A 21,073-nucleotide genomic window follows, 5' to 3' on the forward strand; every position below is an offset into this window, starting at 1 on the left:
GCGTGTAGAGAATAATAACTTGAACAAACCTATGCATCACTTGACCATAAAAATCATTAAAATATCAAGGGGTTTAACGACGTAATGACCTAGCACAGATGGAAAATATGTTTAAGATGTCAGTCACTAAAAATGCATTTGGCATGCCACATTTGCCTCCTCTGAAAATGGGGGAAAATACATTTAGGGTAAGATGGCCACAGCTCCCCAAGAGGAAGGGTGGAAAAGAGAGAGACAATCCTCATTGGGTGCCCAATGAGGCAAAAGCTCTGAGGTGCTCAGATTGCCCTTCTGTGAGGGCTGGTGATGCTATCACCATTGGAAGCTGCAGCCAATTCACCACTCCAGAGGCTTCTGAACTATGCGAGATGCAAGAAGCATTTTCTGAAAGAGAGTCCCTCTTAGGGGAAGATACCAGAGTCTGCTTACCAGAAACATCAAGAGGGGAGGCAGCTGCAGAAATGAATGTGGACAGAAACACTGAACGCAGCAATTTATAAAAGAGGCTACTTTGGTCTCCTGGATACGTGTTTCTTTTTTCTTACCAGATCTTAGTTACTGTATTAGTTTGCTATGGGGCCCATAGCAAAGCACCACAGACTGGGTGGCTTAAACAATAAAAATATATGTTTTAGTTTCAGAAGCTAGAAATCTGAGATCCAGGTGTTGACGGGGTTCGTTTCTTCTGAGGGCTGTGAGGGAAGGACCTGTCCCTGGTTCTGCCAGGTTTGTAGATGACCGTCTTATTCCAGTGTCCTTTTATCATCTTCCTCCCTACTGTTTGTGTTCCAGTGTCCTCTTCCTATAAGGACAACAGTCCTATTGGATTAGAGCCCACGCTGATGACCTCATTTTAATTTGGTTACCTCTGCAAAGACCCCATTTCCCCACACGGTCACACTCTGAGGTACCGGGGGTTAGAACCTCAACATATGAATTGGGGAAGGGGAGGCAGGACAGGGTTCAGCCCACAACGTTACTCAATGATTATAATACGTCCAAAGGGAGGCTTTGAAGGGGTGTGTTTTGTCACATGGAGAAAACAAAAAGCTCACAGTGTATGGAATGGTTCCTGTTTTACTAAGGTGTTTGGTCAATGAAAGTCTAACTCACCAGGGACAAACTGCATAGACAGTGAAGGGCGAAAGCTGGGGCTGTTGGCCGTGAACCAGTTCTGTGATCTTAAGCAAATAAAACCCTTCCATGACTCAGTATTCTCATTTGTAAAGGAAAGGAATGAAGTTGGTGAGCTGGATGTGGTGCCTGGCACTCCCACCCACTGTGAGCCTTCCTGTATGACAGAGACAAGAACACTAAAACCTATGTTTCCAGATTCCTTTGCAGCTAGAATTCTGCTTAGGCATTAGGTGCTCCCAACAAGATGCACTGGGATGAGATCTGGAGGACCACAGTGAGGTAGAGGCCACCTTCTTATTGCTGCCTCTGCGGGCAAAGCCTGGTCAACTGTGTGGAAAGAAGCTGTGGAAGATAGGGTTAGCACTCGATGTCTCTTAACCAGCCTGAGGGGCTTGCCGAGCATTTGCCGAGATGGGGCAGCAGCAGTGACTGCTCAGGAGTCCTTCCCAAAGACATGCTAGCAAAAACACAAAAACACACACAAGCGTGATCATTGCACTGTTGTAATAAGCAAAGGACTGGCAGCAACCCAAGAGAGGGAACTGGTTGAATAAATTATGGCCTATCCACACACATAATGGAAGGCTGTGCAGCTCTCCAAAGGAGCAAAAATAATATTTTCATAACATGCCATGGAGTAATTGTTAAGATTTGTGAAAATGGATGCAGGGTGATCTGGCTGTGACATCTGTCACTCCATTGATCGCCAGGGTTGATTCGGCTGATCTGGCTGGCTAGGCAGGTATCCCCTTCCTCCCTCACTGCTCTATGTGCCTCCCTCCTGAAGCGGTGCTCTCAATCGAAGAGGACGACCATCCCTGATAGAGGAGGACTGGTCCTTCTTTGGTCAAAGGTATACGAGTAGCTGTGCTCCCCTGCCAGAACCTCCAAACAAGCTCTCAAGATTGGTGAAAAAGCCGGGCATGGTGGCTCACACCTGTAATCCCAACACTGTGGGGAACTGAAGCAGGTGGATCACCTGAGGTTAGGAGTTCGAGACCAGCCTGACCAACATGGCGAAACCCCCTCTCTACTAAAAATACAAAAATTAGCCAGGTGTGGTGGTGGGCACCTGTAATCCCAGCTACTCAGGAGGCTGAGGCAGGAGAATCGCTTGAACCCAGGAGGTGGAGGTTGCAGTGAGCCAAGTTGCCCCATTGCACTCCAGCCTGGGCAATAAGAGCAAAACTCCATCTCAAAAAAATAAAATAAAAAATAAAAAAGATTGGTGAAAAAAGCAAACTGGAGAAAAAGGTATAAAGTACACTTCCACTTACAAATGAGGGATACGTATGTGTATTTTAAAGGAATCTCGGAATAATAAACAAACCAAAAAAGGTAGTCCTAAAGATCTCTTTCAATAGGAAAAATAGTGAGACTAAGATGTCAGGCCCCAAACTCTGGCTGTGAAACTAGAAGCAAAGGATGAGTGGACCCGTCTCTCTTCTGCTCAGTTCAGAATGAAGGAGGAGAAAACACATAGAGGGCAGGTGAGAGAGGGAAATTAGCATTTGCTGAGCTCTCCCTTTTAAACCACCTGGGCAAGGTACTCTAAGTACATTTCTTTCTCTAATCCTTTACAGCTTTGCTTTGTGATAGGCATTTTTATTATCCCCATTTTATAGATAAGGAAAGGAGAACAAAGAGGAGTGAAGCCACAGAGATCAGAATCATAAAGCAGGGAGAGTCGCACCCAGGCCGTTGGACCAAGCTCTAGCATCCCTCTCTTGCTGGGCCCCCAGATTGAACCTGTAGGCAGTGGCCATAGGAAGGTGCTGTCTCCTTGGAATCCTGGTTTCTGTCTTCTTTCCCCACTCCAAGGCTGGGCCCCAATCCTGGATTTGAGAGATGGGCCCCAAGCCTAGCCAGGGCATCTCCCAGCCCTCCAGCTTCTCTGGGATTGGCTGAGAGGAGGAAGGGAGGGCCACTAAGCCACTGTTTTTTTGTTTGTTTGTTTTTTGTGTTTTTTTTATTCGATCGGCTATTGAAATCATTCGATGGCCAGGCACGGTGGCTCATGCCCATCATCTCAACACTTTGAGAGACCGAGACGGGAGGACCACTTGAGCCCAGGAGTTTAAGACAAGCCTGGGCAGCATAGTGAGACCTCATCCCTAAAAAAATAGGATAAAATAAAATTAGCTGGACGTGGTAGTGCAAGCTTGTAGTTCTAGCTACTTGGAGACTGAGGTGGGAGGATCACTTGAGCCCAGGAGGTCAAGGCTGCAGTGAGCCAAGATAGTGCCACTGCACTCCAGCCTGGGCAACAGAGTGAGACCCTGTCCCCATCCACCCCAAAAAAACAAAACAAAACAAAACAAAAAACATCTGAGGAGTTTTAAAAATGACTGATGCCCAAGTTTCACCCTCAGAGATTCTGATTGAATAGGCATGGGGTGCAACGTTGGCATGGGATGTTTGGGAGCTCCCTATGTAATCCTAATGTGCCATAAAGTTTGAGACTCTTTCTGGTTTTGAGTGTAGCAGGGGCCAATATCAATGACACCACCCACCATGTGGGAGCTTGTTAGAAATGAGAAATCCATGGCCTACTCAATCAGAGACAGGGTGGGAGGGCAGGGGTGGAGGGAAGGGAGCCAGTATTTTAACAAGCCTTCTACATGGTTCTGGTGTGCCCGGTTTGAGATTCACCGTTCTAAGCAACAGCTAGAGACAGATCGTGTGCCATGGTTTGCTTTGTCAACTATCACATAACTGCTATGTTGATTATAAAACAAGTTAAATTTAATGGCCCCAGGGAACGAGAGTGTTCAGGCCTTTTCCCCAAGAAAAAACCTTGAGGCAAATGAGAAAGTGTTTAAATGTAATTTGGAATCAACTGGAACTCACTCTAGCTTCTGAGAAGGAGAGCAGCATTATCAAAACATGATGATGCCCCTGAGTAACTATACCACGAGCTTCCAAAGCCAGCGTGGATGCCTCCGGGAGAACACAGTCCCTGAGGACGGACGGGCGCGGGTGAACAGCCATGGTGACCCCGGACTGCCAAGGCTTCCCAACTTGATGGTGTGTTCATTTCCTAGGGCTTGTGTGACAAATTACCACAAACTCAGTGCCTTGAAACAACAGAAGTGTATCCTTTCCCTGCTCTGGAGGACAGAAGTCTGAAATCAAGGTGTCGGCAGGGTGGGTTCCTTCTGAAGGCTCAGAGGGGGAGTCCCTGCCATGCCTCTCTCCAGCCTCCAGCGGCTGCTGGCAACCCTTGTGTCCCCTGGCTTATGGACCCATCACCCCAATCTCTGCCTCCATCGTCACATGACCGTGTGTCTCAAATTTCCCACTCCTTTCTCTTCTAAGGACACTCAATGCATTTAGGGCCCACCCTCTCCTAATTTTACAGGTGGAAAAACAGAGGCTCAGAATGAATGATTCAGGGCCTTGAGGTCACTCAGCTGTGAGGTAGACGTCAGAATCCAGCCTGAGCTCTTCGCACTACACTCTTACCTTCATCCTGATTTAGCCTTCTTTTGGTGGCTCCCAAATTTGCTACTTCTCTTTTTTGTTTTGAGACGGAGTCTCACTCACTCTGTTGCCCAGGCTGAAGTCCAGTGGCACAATCTTGGCTCACTGAAACCTCCGCCTCCCAGGTTCAAGTGATTCTCCTGCCTCTCAGCCTCTCAGCCTCTCAAGTAGCTGGGATTACAGGTGTGCACCACCATGCCTGGCTACTTATTTTTTAATTTTTCTGTATTTTTAGTAGAGTCGGGGTTTCACCATGTTAGCCAGGTTGGTCTTGAAATCCTGACCTCAAGTGATCCACCTGCCTCAGCCTCCCAAAGTGCTGGGATTATAGGCGTGAGCCACCGTGCCCGGTTCTTCAGATTGGCTACTTCCCTTCTGCTTTTGCTAGGACTACCTTAGTCTAGGCCTTCACCATCTTCCTGAATTGCTAAAACAGCTTGCCTGCTAGTCTCTTTGTCTACTCTTTTCTGCTCCAATTTGCCTGTGCCCTGCTGCTGTATACTTTTTCATATTTCAGCACATTTTGTTAATAGAATGATCTGGGCCTAACTCAGCAGGAAATTTATTCTCTAGCATCTGAAAATGATTTTTCATTAGGCTAGGTGTCACCTACTCATCTGTGCCTTGTTAGGATGGGGAGCAGTAAAGTCATACGAGATACAGGCTAGGTTTATAAGATAGCTGACTTTTTACCATCCTTGGTAATGATAGATGAGGACAGAACTCACATGAAGTTCATAGCTAATCTACAAAGCTTGCTGTGGCTAACAGCTTTAATCTAAAAGCTTAGGCTGATATGTTTGCAGCCAGTTGTGTTTCTCTACCACTGTACAACTTCAGGTGGGGCCCAAAAGTCTCAGGTGTTAATGATCTACACACTAAACCCTCCAGCTGAGGTGGGAATCTTTAAAAGCCACAAATGCAAAGGAATTACTGAATTCTCAGGTGGCTTCGATGAAGAAAGTCAAGTAAGTTTAGAGTAACCTGATTCATCAACACACGTCTTGAGATGTACATTTCAGAGGGGAAGGTGGATTTTATAGAGTTGAATTCTATATGCTTCTCTGATGTAGCATTCAGGGAGGTGTACAAGTTCATATCATATGCATTTTCTTTACCAACCTGGGTTTAGATCAAAAGAGGATGATGTTAGGAGGTCCCAGTGAAATATGGTAAATATCTTCCACAAGTGACCATTTGCAAGTTACCAGACATGAAAACCACACCCGATTCTTCTCTGCCACAGGAGTGTCATTGCCAGAGATTCATCAGGCTCTCACACTCTTTCCCATTAAGTAATTCAAAACATTTTGACAAATGTGTCCATTTGTTTACTATATTTATCATCTGATTTACCTGTCATACCACACAGCAAAGCTGTATGTTAGTTATATAAAACTCTAGTTAGATGACAAGGATGGTTAGACTCAGCAGTGAAAATTCCTTCTCGGTGGGTGGGGGTGGGGGGGTTCCAAGATGGCCAAATAGGAACAGATCCAGTCTACAGCTCCCAGTGTGAGAGACGCAGAAGACGGTGATTTCTGCATTTCCAACTGAGCTTTGAAGAGAGTAGTGGTTCTCCCAGCACGGAGTTTGAGATCTGAGAAAGGACAGACTGCCTCAAGTGGGTCCCTGACCCCCGAGTAGCCTAACTGGGAGGCACCCCCAAGTAGGGGCAGACTGACACCTTACATGGCTGGGTACCCCTCTGAGACAAAACTTCCAGAGAAACGATCAGACAGCAACATTTGCTGTTCAGCAATATTCGCTGTTCTGAAGCCTCCGCTGCTGATACCCAGGAAAACAGGGTCTGGAGTGGACCTCCAGCAAACTCCAACAGACCTGCAGCTGAGGGTTCCGAAGGAAAACTAACAAACAGAAAGGACATCCACACAAAAACCCTATCAGTACATCACCATCATCAAAGACCAAAGGTAGATACAACCACAAAGATGGGAAAAAAACAGCAGCAAAAACTGAAAATTCTAAAAATCAGAGCGCCTCTCCTCCTCCAAAGGAACGCAGCTCCTCACCAGCAATGGAACAAAGCTGGATGGAGAATGACGAGTTGAGAGAAGAAGGCTTCAGATGATCAAACTTCTCTGAGCTAAAGGAGGAAGTTCGAACCCATTGCAAAGAAGTTAAAAACCTTGAAAAAAGATTAGACGAATGGCTAACTAGAATAACCAGCGTAGAGAAGGCCTTAAATGACCTGATGGAGCCGAAAACCATGGCACGAGAATTATGTGACGAATGCACAAGCTTCCGTAGCCAATTCGATCAACTGGAAGAAAGGGTATCAGTGACTGAAGATCAAATGAATGAAATGAAGCGAGAAGAGAAGTTTAGAGAAAAAGGAATAAAAAGAAACGAACAAATCCTCCAAGAAATATGGGACGATGTGAAAAGACCAAATCTACATCTGATTGGTGTACCTGAAAGTGACAGGGAGAATGGAACCAAGTTGGAAAACACTCTGCAGGATATTATCCAGGAGAGCTTCCCCAACCTAGCAAGGCAGGCCAACATTCAAATCCAGGGAATGCAGAGAATGCCACAAAGATATTCCTTGAGAAGAGCAACTCCAAGACACATAATTGTCAGATTCACTAAAGTTGAAATGAAGGAAAAAATGTTAAGGGCAGCCAGAGAGAAAGGTCGGGTTACCCACAAAGGGAAGCCCATCAGACTAACAGCTGATCTCTCTACAGCCAGAAACTCTACAAGCCAGAAGAGAGTGGGGGCCAATATTCAACATTCTTAAAGAAAAGAATTTTCAACCCAGAATTTCATATCCAGCCAAACTAAGCTTCATAAGTGAAGGAGAAATAAAATCCTTTACAGACAAGCAAATGCTGAGAAATTTTGTCACCACCAGGCCTGCCCTACAAGAGCTCCTGAAGGAAGCACTAAACATGGAAAGGAACAACCTGTACCAGCCACTGCAAAAACATGCCAAGTTGTAAAGACCATTGAGGCTAGGAAGAAACTGCATCAACTAATGAGCAAAATAACCAGCTAACATCATGACAGGATAAAATTCACACATAACAATATTAACCTTAAATGTAAATGGGCTAAATGCTCCAGTTAAAAGACACAGACTGGCAAACTGGATAAAGAGTCAAGACCCATCAGTGTGCTGTATTCAGGAAACCCATCTCATGTGCAGAGACACACATAGGCTCAAAATAAAGGGATGGAGGAAGATCTACCAAGCAAATGGAAAACAAAAAAAGGCAGGGGTTGCAATCCTAGTCTCTGATAAAACAGACGTTAAACCAACAAAGATCAAAAGAGACAAAAAAGGCCATTACATAATGGTAAAGGGATCAATTCAACAAGAAGAGCTAACTATCCTAAATATATATGCACCCAATACGGGAGCACCCAGATTCATAAAGCAAGTCCTTAGAGACCTACAAAGAGACTTAGACTCCCACGCAATAATAATGGGAGACTTTAACACCCCACTGTCAACATTAGACAGATCAACGACACAGAAAGTTAACAAGGATAACCAGGAATTGAACTCAGCTGTGGACCAAGCAGACCCAATAGACATCTACAGAACTCTCCACCCCAAATCAACAGAATATACATCCTTCTTAGCACCACATCGCACTTATTCCAAAATTGACCACATAGTTGGAAGTAAAGCACTCCTCAGCAAATGTAAAAGAACAGAAATTATAACAAACTGTCTCTCAGACCACAGTGCAATCAAACTAGAACTCAGGATTAGGAAACTCACCCAAAACTGCTCAACCACATGGAAACTGAACAACCTGCTCCTGAATGACTACTGGGTACATAACGAAATGAAGGCAGACATAAAGATGTTCTTTGAAACCAATGAGAACAAAGACACAACATACCAGAATCTCTGGGACACATTTAAAGCAGTGTGTAGAGGGAAATTTATAGCACTAAATGCCCACAAGAGAAAGCAGGAAAGATCTAAACTTAACACCCTAACATCACAATTCAAAGAACTAGAGAAGCAAGAGCAAACACATTCAAAAGCTAGCAGAAGGCAAGAAATAACTAAGATCAGAGCAGAACTGAAGGAGATAGAGACACAAAAAACCCTTCAAAAAATCAATGAATCCAGGAGCTGGTTTTTGAAAAGATCAACAAAATTGATAGACCACTAGCAAGACTAATAAAGAGGAAAAGAGAGAAGAATCAAATAGACGCAATAAAAAATGATAAAGGGGATATCACCACCGATCCCACAAAAATACAAACAACCATCAGAGAATACTATAAACACCTCTACACAAATAAACTAGAAAATCTAGAAGAAATGGATAAATTCCTGGACACATACACCATCCCAAGACTAAACCAGGAAAAAGTTGAATCTCTGAATAGACCAATAACAGGCTCTGAAATTGAGGCAATAATTAATAGCTTACCAACCAAAAAAAGTCCAGGACCAGATGGATTCACAGCCGAATTCTACCAGAGGTACAAGGAGGAGCTGGTACCATTCCTTCTGAAACTATTCCAATCAATAGAAAAAGAGGGAATCCTCCCTAACTCATTTTATGAGGCCAGCATCATCCTGATACCAAAGCCTGGCAGAGACACAACAAAAAAAGAGAATTTTAGACCAATATCCCTGATGAACATTAATGCAAAAATCCTCAATAAAATACTGGCAAACTGAATCCAGCAGCACATCAAAAAGCTTATCCAGCATGATCAAGTGGGCTTCATCCCTGGGATGCAAGGCTGGTTCAACATATGCAAATCAATAAACGTAATCCAGCATATAAACAGAACCAAAGACAAAAACCACATGATTATCTCAATAGATGCAGAAAAGGCCTTTGACAAAATTCAACAGCCCTTCATGCTAAAAACTCTCAATAAATTAGGTATTGATGGGACGTATCTCAAAATAATAAGAGCTACTTATGACAAACCTACAGCCAATATCATACTGAATGGGCAAAAACTGGAAGCATTCCCTTTGAAAACTGGCACAAGACAGGGATGCCCTCTCTCACCGCTCCTGTTCAACATAGTATTGGAAGTTCTGGCCAGGGCAATCAGACAAGAGAAAGAAATTAAGGTTATTCAATTAGGAAAAGAGGAAGTAAAATTGTCCCTGTTTGCAGATGACATGATTGCATATCTAGAAAACCCCATCGTCTCAGCCCAAAATCTCCTTAAGCTGATAAGCAACTTCAGCAAAGTCTCAGGATACAAAATCAATGTGCAAAAATCACAAGCATTCTTATACACCAATAACAGACAAACAGACAGCCAAATCATGAGTGAACTCCCATTCACAATTACTTCAAAGAGAATAAAATATCTAGGAATCCAACTTACAAGGGATGTGAAGGACCTCTTCAAGGAGAACTACAAACCACTGCTCAATGAAATAAAAGAGGATACAAACAAATGGAAGAACATTCCATGCTCATGGGTAGGAAGAATCAATATCGTGAAAATGGCCATACTGCCCAAGGTAATTTACAGATTCAATGCCATCCCCATCAAGCTACCAATGACTTTCTTCACAGAATTGGAAAAAACTACTTTAAAGTTCCTATGGAACCAAAAAAGAGCCCGCATTGCCAAGTCAATCCTAAGCCAAAAGAACAAAGCTGGAGGCATCACGCTACCTGACTTCAAACTATACTGCAAGGCTACAGTAACCAAAACAGCATGGTACTGGTACCAAAAGAGAGATACAGACCAATGGAACAGAACAGAGCCCTCAGAAATAATACCACACATCTACGACTATCTGATCTTTGACAAACCTGACAAAAACAAGAAATGGGGAAAGGATTCCCTATTTAACAAATGGTGCTGGGAAAACTGGCTAGCCATATGTAGAAAGCTGAAACTGGATCCCTTCCTTACACCTTATACAAAAATTAATTCAAGATGGATTAAAGACTTAAGTGTTAGACCTAAAAACATAAAAACCCTAGAAGAAAACCTAGGCGATACCATTCAGGACATAGGCATGGGCAAGGACTTCATGTCTAAAACACCAAAAGCAATGGCAACAAAAGCCAAAATTGACAAATGGGATCTAATTAAACTAAAGAGCTTCTGCACAGCAAAAGAAACTACCATCAGAGTGAACAGGCAACCTACAGAATGGGAGAAAATTTTTTCAATCTCCCCATGTGACAAAGGGCTAACATCCAGAATCTACAAAGAACTCAAACAAATTTACAAGAAAAAAACAAGCAACCCCATCAACAAGTGGGCGAAGGATATGAACAGACACTTCTCAAAAGAAGACATTTATGCAGCCAACAGACACATGAAACAGGAGCACTTTTACACTGTTGGTGGGACTGCAAACTATTTCAACCATTGTGGAAGACAGTGTGGCGATTCCTCAGGGATCTAGAACTAGAAATACCATTTGACCCAGCCATCCCATTACTGGGTATATACCTAAAGGATTATAAATCATGCTGCTATAAAGACACATGCACATGTATGTTTACTGTGGCACTATTCACAATAGCAAAGACTTGGAACCAACCCAAATGTCCAACAATGATAGACTGGATTAAGAAAATGTGGCACATATATGCCATGGAATACTATGCAGCCATAAAAAAGGATGAGTTCATGTCCTTTGTAGGGACATGGATGAAGCTGGAAACCATCATTCTCAGCAAACTATCGCAAGGACACAAAACCAAACACCGCATGTTCTCACTCATAGGTGGGAATTGAACAATGAGAACACATGGACACAGGAAGGGGAACATCACACACTGAGGCCTGTTGTGGGGTTGGGGGAGGGGGAGGGATAACATTAGGAGACATACCTAATGTAAATGATGAGTTAATGGGTGCAGCACATCAACATGGCACACGTATACATATGTAACAAGCCTGCATGTTGTGCACATGTACCCTAGAACTTAAGGTAAAATTAAAATATAAAAAAAAAAAAAAAGAAAAGAAAATTCCTTCTCACTGAGAGCAAACTGGTGCAATCTCTTTGTGGCATATGCAAATATCAATTAAAATTTAGAATACAAATATTCTTTGACCTAACGATTCCAATTCTAGGATTTTTTTTCATAAATAATAATGAAACCAGTCCAAGACAAAAACACACGTGTGTAAATATTTATTTCAGCATTATCTGTAAGATGAGACCCAATAGAAATATATATATTTTTTCTTTTGAGATGGAGTCTTTCTCTGTCACCCAGGCTGGAGTGCAGTGGCGTGATCTCTGCTAACTGCAACCTCTGCATCCCAGGTTCAAGCAATTCTCCTGCTGCAGCCTCTCAAATAATTGGGATTATGGCCACCTGCCACCACGCCCGGATAATTTTTATATTTTTAGTACAGACAGGGTTTCACCATGTTGGCCAGGCTGGTCTTGAACTCCTGACCTCAGGTGATCTGCCTGCCTCAGCCTCCCATAGTGCTGGGATTACAGGCGTGAGCCACTGCACCTGGCCTAAAATATTCTTTAATATATGATAAATTCGTATACATCCAGGCCAGGTGCGGTGGATCACCTGAGGCGGGCAGATCACCTGAGGTCAGGAGTTCAAGCCCAGCCTGGCCAACATGGCGAAACCCTGTCTCTACTAAAAATACAAAAAAAAAAAAAAAAAAAAATAGCCCTGCATGGTGGCAGGTACCTTGTAATCCCAGCTACTTGGGAGGCTAAGGCAGGAGAATTGCTTGAACCCGGGAGGCAGAGGTTGCAGTGAGCCAAGATGGCTCCATTGCACTCCAGCTCTGGGCAAAAGAGTGAGACTCTGTCTCAAAAACAAACAACAACAACAAAAAAACTATTAATACTAAGCCTGGTGCTGGCTCCTTATGTCATTTATGGCCTAAAGAGCAGTGCTAGTTCCTGCTTTTCTTCCAGCAGCCATAAAGTAAGGGCTGAGCACTGGAGATTAGAAAATAAAAGATCCCACCCATGTTTCTGCAGAATTTCCAGACCAACAGTATGGTAGGGGTAGACTAGGGTGTTAAGCACCAAGAGGATTCAGCTACATACACTTAACCTTGGCATAGTAATGTGATGAAATGCACACGTGCACAGGGAATGTTTAATAGTTCTTAGTCTCATAGGTTTGGTACCTGGACTCTCTCAAAAGGGTAGAGAATGGCTCTGAAGCCAGAATCAGAGATTTGGTCCCAATGCTGCTGTTTACTAGCTATTTGACCATGAATAAGCTACCCTTTGGTCTCAGTGTTCTTATCTGTAAATGGGATAATTCTAGCACCTATCTCCTAAGGTTGTTGTGAAGATTAAACAAATAAGTAAAATGCATACCAAACGCTTGACCAATGCTAGACATTGCTATGTATTTAAAAGCTAGTCTATTTCAGAAAGAGAAAACAGTCCTATTTCCGCACAGCTGTGGCTCACGCCTGTAATCCCAACACTTTGGGAGGCCAAGGCAGGCAGATCACGAGGTCAGGAGATCAAGACCATCCTGGCCAACATGGTGAAACCCTGTCTCTACTAAAAATACAAAAATTAGCTCGGTATGGTGGCATATACCTGTAGTCCCAGCTACTTAGGAGGCTGAGGCAGGAGAATCGCTTGAACCTGGGAGGCAGAGGTTGCAATGAGCTGAGATCACACCACTGCACTCCAGCCTGGGTGACAGAGCAAGACTCTGTCTCAAAAAGATAAAAAAAATAAAAAAAGAGCTTCAGAACTCTCACTCTTCCTCCTCTCTCCAAACCCCCTGAGGCTATGAATTAAAACAACAGTCATGATCTTTGTCTCTGAAATTCTACAGAGGAGGAGTTTTCCTAAGCAATGTTGTCTACTGCAATGCAAATTTTCTTGAACTATTCATTTTATCTCAAAATCATTTCTGAATCCCACGGTCATTAATTTCAAATCCAGACTTGCCTTTGTATGTAATTCTATGTAGCTCTTTCATTCATTTACAAAAGTTCAGGGGCCCACCGTGATGGCGCCGGTGGTCTCTGAAAAGATCCAACCAAGCACTTGGTCTAGTGTGCGGGAACTCCCATCTGCTGCTGCGTAAATGACTCGCAGCGGAGTTTCTAGGCTAAAAGCACAGCAGTTTCCCTACTGTGTAGGCATGATACAGGATTCCCGAACAGGAGGCCGTCGTGGGATCCAGAGCAAGCCCTCACTTGTCAGGAGCTCAGCTTCATCAGCTCTAAAACAAAGGGATTGAATTAAATGGCCTATTTTGTCCTGAGAACCCTGTCTCAGGAAGCTGAGCTCTTTTTTATACTATGCTGAAACAGCTCCCCGCCCACCCCAACCTTGCCACCGTGCACTCAAGCACACAGAACCCGTGAAATAATAACAGCTCCCACTTACTGAGTGCAAAGTGCCAAGGGCTTTATATACGTCATTGCACTTAATCTTCACAGTAAATCTGTGAGGTTGCTACTAATTCTTCAGATGCCCAGAGAAGTCAAACTGAAGGCCTAAGTGGGAGCCTTGCTTCTTCTTTGTTAGACAGGAACCTGGCCTGGATTTTTTGTGTTTGTTTGTTGGAGATAGGGTCTCGCTCTGTCGCCCAGGCTGGAGTGCACACTGCAGCCTTGATCTCCCGAGCTCAAGTGATCCTCCTGCCTCAGCTTCCTGAGTACTGTAACTACAGGCCTGCACTACCATGCCCTGCTAATTTTTTACTTTTTGTAGAGACAGAGGCTCGCTATGTTGTCCAGGCTGGTCTTGAATTCCTGGGCTCAAGCAATCCTCCCGCCTTGGCCCCTAAAAGTGCTGGGATTACAGGCAGGAGCCACTGCACTGGGCCCTAGCCTAGATTATTAAAGTACCTTCTGGCTCTGTAACATCCTATAAATCTAGCTTCGTGGTCTTCTTCAGCTTTCCAAGTCAGCTACACCGGGGGTGGGGGTCCAGGAATGTGGGATTCTTCCTGACGTGCAAGATGTGCAGTGGCACCATCATCCTTGGATTCTACTTTTTGAATATGTTTTTTTTAGCCATGCTGGTTTTATTCATATAAAGTAGCACCCAAAGTGTTCTCCTGGAGCCTTTAAGAGCGTCCAGGACAAACAGAGCTTCTGCACACTTGATTCCAAACCTCCTCCTTGCTCTCAAAAGGTCAGACACCTCCAGAGTTTCTCTCAGGAGAGAGACTGAGCAGAGTTCCCCTTCTGTGGGTGTTTGGCTTGCATCAGGCCGCTGAGTGAGGCCGAACCACAGCAGAGTGATGTCACCTCACTTTCAGGTCTGCTTTCAAAGCACATATTAAAGTTTCTGATTCTACCAGAGCCACACATTTTCTCAGTCTTCATCTTCCATCCCTGCCTTAAGCATTTCAGTCTATCCAGCCAATCTCTCTCTCTGTCTGTCTTTCTCTCTCTCGCTCATACACACACGCTCATACATACACTCATACTCTCATTCATCTTATATTTCATAGTTCAAAATAAACATCAAAATTAAGGCTGTTCCCGTGACAAGAAAGTATATACAAAGAAGTGAGAGGCTGATTCATAAAACCGCCCGCATTCAGGGCTCTTTGGAACCATCCTCCTCTTTACAGGGCTGAGGGCTGCAATAAATAGAGCTCGTCAGAGACTCAGACATACTCAGAATAAGAAGTGCACACATTTAATAGAGCAGCTGTGTTGGTCTGCGTTCCTGGAGGGGTGTGGGAAGAGACTGGCATCCATTCGCTGCTCTGGAAAGGCTGTGCCAACAGCACCAAAAGGACCAAGGAAGTACCCAGTGCCGTGGGCGGCACCCACCAGGCATGAGGTCCACCGACTGGACCAGTCTCCTCGCCCACCCACTGGCCACGGCCACCAAGGGGCTGGCCACCAACACCGTACCCACCTGTGGGGCCTCCAGCCTCTTGGAGGCGAGGTGGAGCTGTGTGGGGGACTCCCCAAAACCCTCCCACCAGAACATCCAGGAGTGACTCAGTATGGTGCGAGTCTGGAGTGGGAGGGGCAGGACCCATCCTGGGCAACCTGCAACTCCTCGGGGAGAAGGACACCAAGACTTCGAGGCCATTGGAGGCCACCTCCCCACAGGAAGGAAGAGCCTAGGCCTCCATGTCCTTAAGGAGAAAAATCCTGCCATCCAGGAAAAGGAGGCACCACTTTACTTCCCCACTGGGCCTTCACTTCCTGTGGGACCTCTGGATGGTATTTAGCAAACAGAAATACAGAACACTCAGTTACATCTGAATTTCAGATAATCGGCAAATCCTGTTTCTATATAAATATGTCCCACATACTGCATGGGGTACATTTAAGACTAAAACATTATTTGTTACTTATCTGAAATTTAAATATAACTGGGCATCTTGTTTTTATCTGGCAATTCTCCCTTCCTTATGGTCTTCCCTCTGGCCAGGCCTTCCCAGGTGAGAGTTAATTCTATGTGCTCTCAAGCAGAAATTTGTTCAGTTCAGATTCTCCTGGGATTCCTGGTGAAAAGGCAAAGATCTCAGGCCACATCTGTTGAATAATATCTCTGGGGGTACGACCCAGAATACACATTTTATTAAGTTGTTATCTAAGTGGTTCTGATATACATTTGTATTAGTTATCTATTGCTTCTGAACAAATTACCCTAAAAATCAGGCTGAAAACCACCAATATTTATCATCTTGTAGTTTATATGGGTGAGGACTTTGGGACTGACTTGGCCTTATGATCCTGGCTCGTGGTCTTTCATGGCGCTGCAGTCGAGATGTTTGTCATCTCAAGCCTTCGCTGGTGCTAGGGAGTCTGCTTCCAAGCTCACCTAACTGGCCCTCAGCAGGCCTTGGGTCCTGGAAACATCAGTTCCTCACCACAGGGACCTGTCTATAGGGCTGCTCACAGCATGGCATCTGGCCTTTCCAGCGTTAGAAAGGAGATGGAGGGAGGGAGAAAGGGAAGGGGAGAGAGGGAGAGAAAGAGAGAAGTGGGGGGTGGAGGTGACGCACAAACACAAAAGTGAGCCCTCAAGACAAATCTACTCAAGGGAAGAGGGAAGAGAATTACCCAAGAGCATGAATGGCAAGAGGCGGGAATGCTGGGGGCTGTCTTAGAGGCTCCCCACCACCATGTTCAAGTTTGGGAATTCCTGCTATAGATCGGTCCTCAACACACTGGAGCCAAGACCACATTGTAAACAATGGGATCCAGTGTATTTCTTTCCTTATTTTTCCTTGCTTCCACTCCTCCTCCCTGTCCACTTTTTGGTGATCTGAGACAATAACAATGAAGAACTATAAAGAAATGAAGAAGAAAAAGAAATCAAAATAGCAATCTTAGGAGGTTAAGAGTAAATTTTAAAATGCTGGCAAATACTGTTTGGGTAGAATGAAACTATATGCAAATCCCATGCATATATAGCTGTGTCCTAAAATGTCTTAGCATTCAGTGTGGTTCTTGGAGAATCTCCTGTGAGTACTAATGAAAATATAGAAGTAGGGTGACCAATTGTCTTAGTTTGACCAGGACTCTCCCATGTCTGGGCAGAACAATATGGTTGGTTACCTTTATAACAAGGAGCCAATAAGTCATTGCATCAGCCACTCTGCCCCCATCTAGAGACTGAGGGGGTCAGCCTCGTGATGGAGTGGCGAGGACACGGGTTTTGAGCTGCAGGCCCAGTATGTGCCTTTAGCTGTGGCCTTAAGCTATCTCATCTAGAAAACAGGAACCATGCATCTGCTTGGTAGAGCGTAAATGATACACAGGGGAGTGCCTTGTAAACTGAGAGGTGTCATCTCGATTTTAAAAAGAACCCCTCCTGTCAAGGAAGGTGAGATCAAAAATATCACCCCTTTTCACTTTTGCGACCAAGTCTGACATTTTCTCTTTCACGTAGTCTGGCCATGCCGACTTCCTGGAGAGGTGAACACAGCCCACAAAAGCCATATTGCACTCGTTTAATTTTCATCTTAATTTGCCATTTAACCCCAAATTGATTTATACTATTCCCTCCAGAAAATGCTAATCTCCCCAAAAGAACAGTCATCTCTATTATATCCTCAGTGACAAGTTTCCCAGGAAATCTGTACCAAGTCCTGATGTAAAAGATGTGATTCATCTTTCACAGCTCTGGCGGTGTGACTCTCTCCTCTCAGGGAGAGAACTGTCCCCAGCAGCACTGTTTCCCTCACCCTCCTCCACTGCCATTCCTCAAGGTCTGGGAGTGAAAAAGTGAGTAATATTTAAATTCTATTAAAGTGCTCATTCCCTCTCTTTTTTTTTTCTTCTGGGTTGTCTCATTCTGGGGAGTAAATGTGCAGGCCTGTACATTTATATGACCCAAAGTCTCTAATTCAAAATGGCAATACCATTTTGAATGAACTCTATTTTTCTTGAGATGGGTCAATTGCAAGAATGGCCATAATTCTCTTCTATAATGATTCTGTCCATCGTTCTCCTTCACCCACCCCTGGGCCCTAGATGTGAGTCTCAGGCACCCTACAAAGACCTTGGACTGATGATAATGCAGAGGAAAGATGATCTCAGTCTGTTCTGTTCCCTGCCACTTTGCAGCTATATGACCTTGGACCTCTCTTAGTCTCAATGGGGAGAAAGAGATCTGGCTGTCCCATGGCATCAGGTGGTTGTAAGGATGAAATAAACAAGATTAATATCAATGAAAGTCCTTTCAAAACCTTAGAGTGCCATATAAATAAAAGGTAGTTAGTTTATTCATTAGAGTCCTTCCGTTGCCATACTTCAGATATCTTGCCAGCTGAGTATTCCATTAGAATTATTACTTGCTTTGGTTACTGGGTGAGAATTTCTGCTTACTGGCCTTGGCGGGTTTACCTAATAATTTAATTAAATTATTTAAATTTAAATTACTGGAGGTAATTTTAAACCTTTCACAAATCTGCTGCCTCATGCTTTTTGTTTTATAGTTTTAACACTTAAGAGGCTAATTTTTGGCTGGTCTGAGTGCATTGGTGTTTACAACTAATTGATCATAATCAGTTACAGATTTCTTTATTCATTCTCCACTCCCACTGCTTCACTTGACTAGCCTAAAAAAAAAAAAAAAAAATGCTAAATGTTGCCCCTGCACTTTAGGCACACCACCATCAAGACCAGTTTACAAAGTATGTCCTTTCCCTGACATTCAAGATGGTGCGATTTCAGTTTACACAGAATTTAACTTTTAGTTTTATACCATTTCTATACAGATATGGAATTATTTAAAACCTACTTTTGCAATCAGCAGTTCTACCTCAATAAAATTGACTTTTAAAAAATGAGCCAGGCTTAGCTAATCTTAAACAAGTACTACAATTAAAGAGAAGATTATAAACACAGCTTCCCTCCCTGGTTCCTTTAGTTGCATGCAAGTTTGTAGTTAATATAAAAGTAAAACATTACCACCATGTCAAAAGAAAAGAGGAAACTTAAAAAAAAAAAAAGGTTCACCTACCAGCCTGATACCACAAGTGGATAGACTGAAAATGAAACAAAGTGAATTGCTCCATTAACAGCATTCTTCTTCTGAAAGAAAAAGGATGGGAGGGTTGGGTTCAAAGACTCAACCTTATCCTACAGCGCTTTTTCATCTTTCCAGGGCATGTGGTGAGTGGGAGTTAAGGTCAGTACCTTGCATAAGATCTCTCAGCCAATTCTTCATGGAGCTAGGCAAAAATGTTGTGATGGTTAATTTTACATGTCAATTTGGCTGGGCCAAAGTGCCCAGATATTTGGTCAAACATTATTGTGGGTGTTCCTGGTGAGGGTGTTTTTAGATGACATTGACATTTAAATTGGTTGACTTTCAGTAAAGCAGATGGCCCTCCATAACGTCTGATAAGCCTCACCAATCATGTGAAGGCCTGAATGGAACAGAAGGCTGGCCTCTCCTGAGCAAGAAGGAGTCTGCTAGCAAGCAGCCTTCAGACCTCAACTGCAACATTAGCTCTTTACTGGGTCTTTAGCTGCTGGCCCACCCTGTAAATTTTGGACTGACCAGCCTCCATCACATGAGCCAATTCCTTAAAACCAATCTCTCTCTCTCTATGCACATCCTATTGTTTCTGTTTCTTTGGAGAACCCTGACTAGCAGAGATGTAAGGCAAGAAGAACTTTAAACAGCAGGATAAGAGTCTGAGCCATTTCCCTCCTCCACAGTAAATTCACTCACACACACACATGATTTTTAAGCTGAGATAGGAGCGTTGATTATTTCAAGGACATTGACTAGTGGAGTGGCTGTCAGAATTTGCAGCTCTGCCCTGCTGGGAGTCAAAAGGCTGGGTTGAGTCCCCTTCCCACAGCTTACTGGCTGGGGGGCCCCAGTTGAGTCATTTAACTTCTCTCAGCCTCGGTTTCCTCATCTGACAAAATAGAAAGCTCTTTGTAAACACTGCTATAGAGTGTCTGATATTATTTTTACTTACCATATTTCTTAAAGCAATGATAATAGCTAACATTAGAGGACTTTATATGTGCCAGGCTTTGTGCCAAGAAGATATATTATCTCATTTAATCTGTCCAACAACCCCATGATGTGCGTAGTACCATGTCTCCACTTTACAAATGAAGAAACTGAGGTAGAGAGTTGAGCTGCCTGCCGAGGTCACATTGCCGGGATGCAGCAGAGCTGGGATCTACACCTGGCCTATCAGAACTAGGGAACATTCTCCCTAATGATTACCTCTGTAACTGCAGATGGTTATTTAACCACTTTAAGTTCTGATATTCTTGTATGTGCCATGGGATACCTGCCCATCTCCTAGGCCTGTTGTGAGAATTCAGGGAATGACATTTGGGAGTGACATCTAGCACACTGCGTGGTGTGCACTCAAAGGGTGTGAGAAGAATTTCTATTATAGGCACTTGTTATGTACTGAATGTTTGTGGCCTCCCCAAATTCCTATGTTGAAATCCTAACCTCCAATGTGATGGTATTAGGAGGCAGGGCCTTTGGGAGGTGACTGGGTTATGAGGGTGGCAGGCTCATGAATGGTATTAGTGCCCTTATAAAAAGACACAAGAGCTTGCTCTCTCTTTTCTCTCTGCCAAGTGAGGACACAGCAAGAAGACACCCACCTGCAAACCAGGAATAGGGTCCACACTAGACGCCAGATGCAGGCACCTTGATCTTGGACTGTCCAGCCTTGAGAACTGTGAAAAAATTAAACAACAAAATTTCTATTGTCTAAGCCAGCAGTCCCCAACCTTTTTGACACCAGGGACTCATTTTGTGGAAGACAATTTGTCCACGGACCAGTGGTGGGAGGCATTAAAGTCTCATAAGGAGCACACAAGCTCCATCCCTCACATGACAGTTCACAGCAGGGTTTGCGCTCCTGTGAGAATCTGACGCCGCTGCTTATCTGGCAGGATGTGGGGCTCACTGGAGTGCTGCTCACCTCCTGCTCTGCACCTCAGGTCCTAACAGGCCATGGACCAGTAGCAGTCCACGGCCCAAGGACTGGGGACCCCTGGTCTAAGCCATCCAATCTGCAGTGTATGTGTTATAGCT

At 44.0% G+C, this 21,073-nt stretch overlaps 1 long non-coding RNA gene across 3 annotated transcripts in view; it reads right to left on the reverse strand.

The window, feature by feature from the left end:
- LOC100610168 (putative uncharacterized protein encoded by LINC01599) overlaps positions 1–21,073 on the reverse strand; it is a 50,612-nt gene that overhangs the window by 14,015 nt on the left and 15,524 nt on the right. The window contains exons 3-5 of one of the 3 annotated variants that reach the window (XR_002939285.3): positions 20,638–20,712; positions 16,664–16,832; positions 15,100–15,547 (exon numbers count right to left, since the gene is read on the reverse strand). The exons of 1 other annotated variant lie outside the window; for it this stretch is intronic. This is a non-coding gene — a long non-coding RNA (putative uncharacterized protein encoded by LINC01599). Of the gene's footprint in view, positions 1–15,099; positions 15,548–16,663; positions 16,833–20,637; positions 20,713–21,073 lie in introns of those variants that run through there. One more of the 3 variants, XR_010151098.1, reaches the window with a different exon arrangement.

Source organism: Pan troglodytes, chromosome 15, assembly GCF_028858775.2.
Source record: "Pan troglodytes isolate AG18354 chromosome 15, NHGRI_mPanTro3-v2.0_pri, whole genome shotgun sequence".
NCBI lineage: Eukaryota > Metazoa > Chordata > Mammalia > Primates > Hominidae > Pan > Pan troglodytes.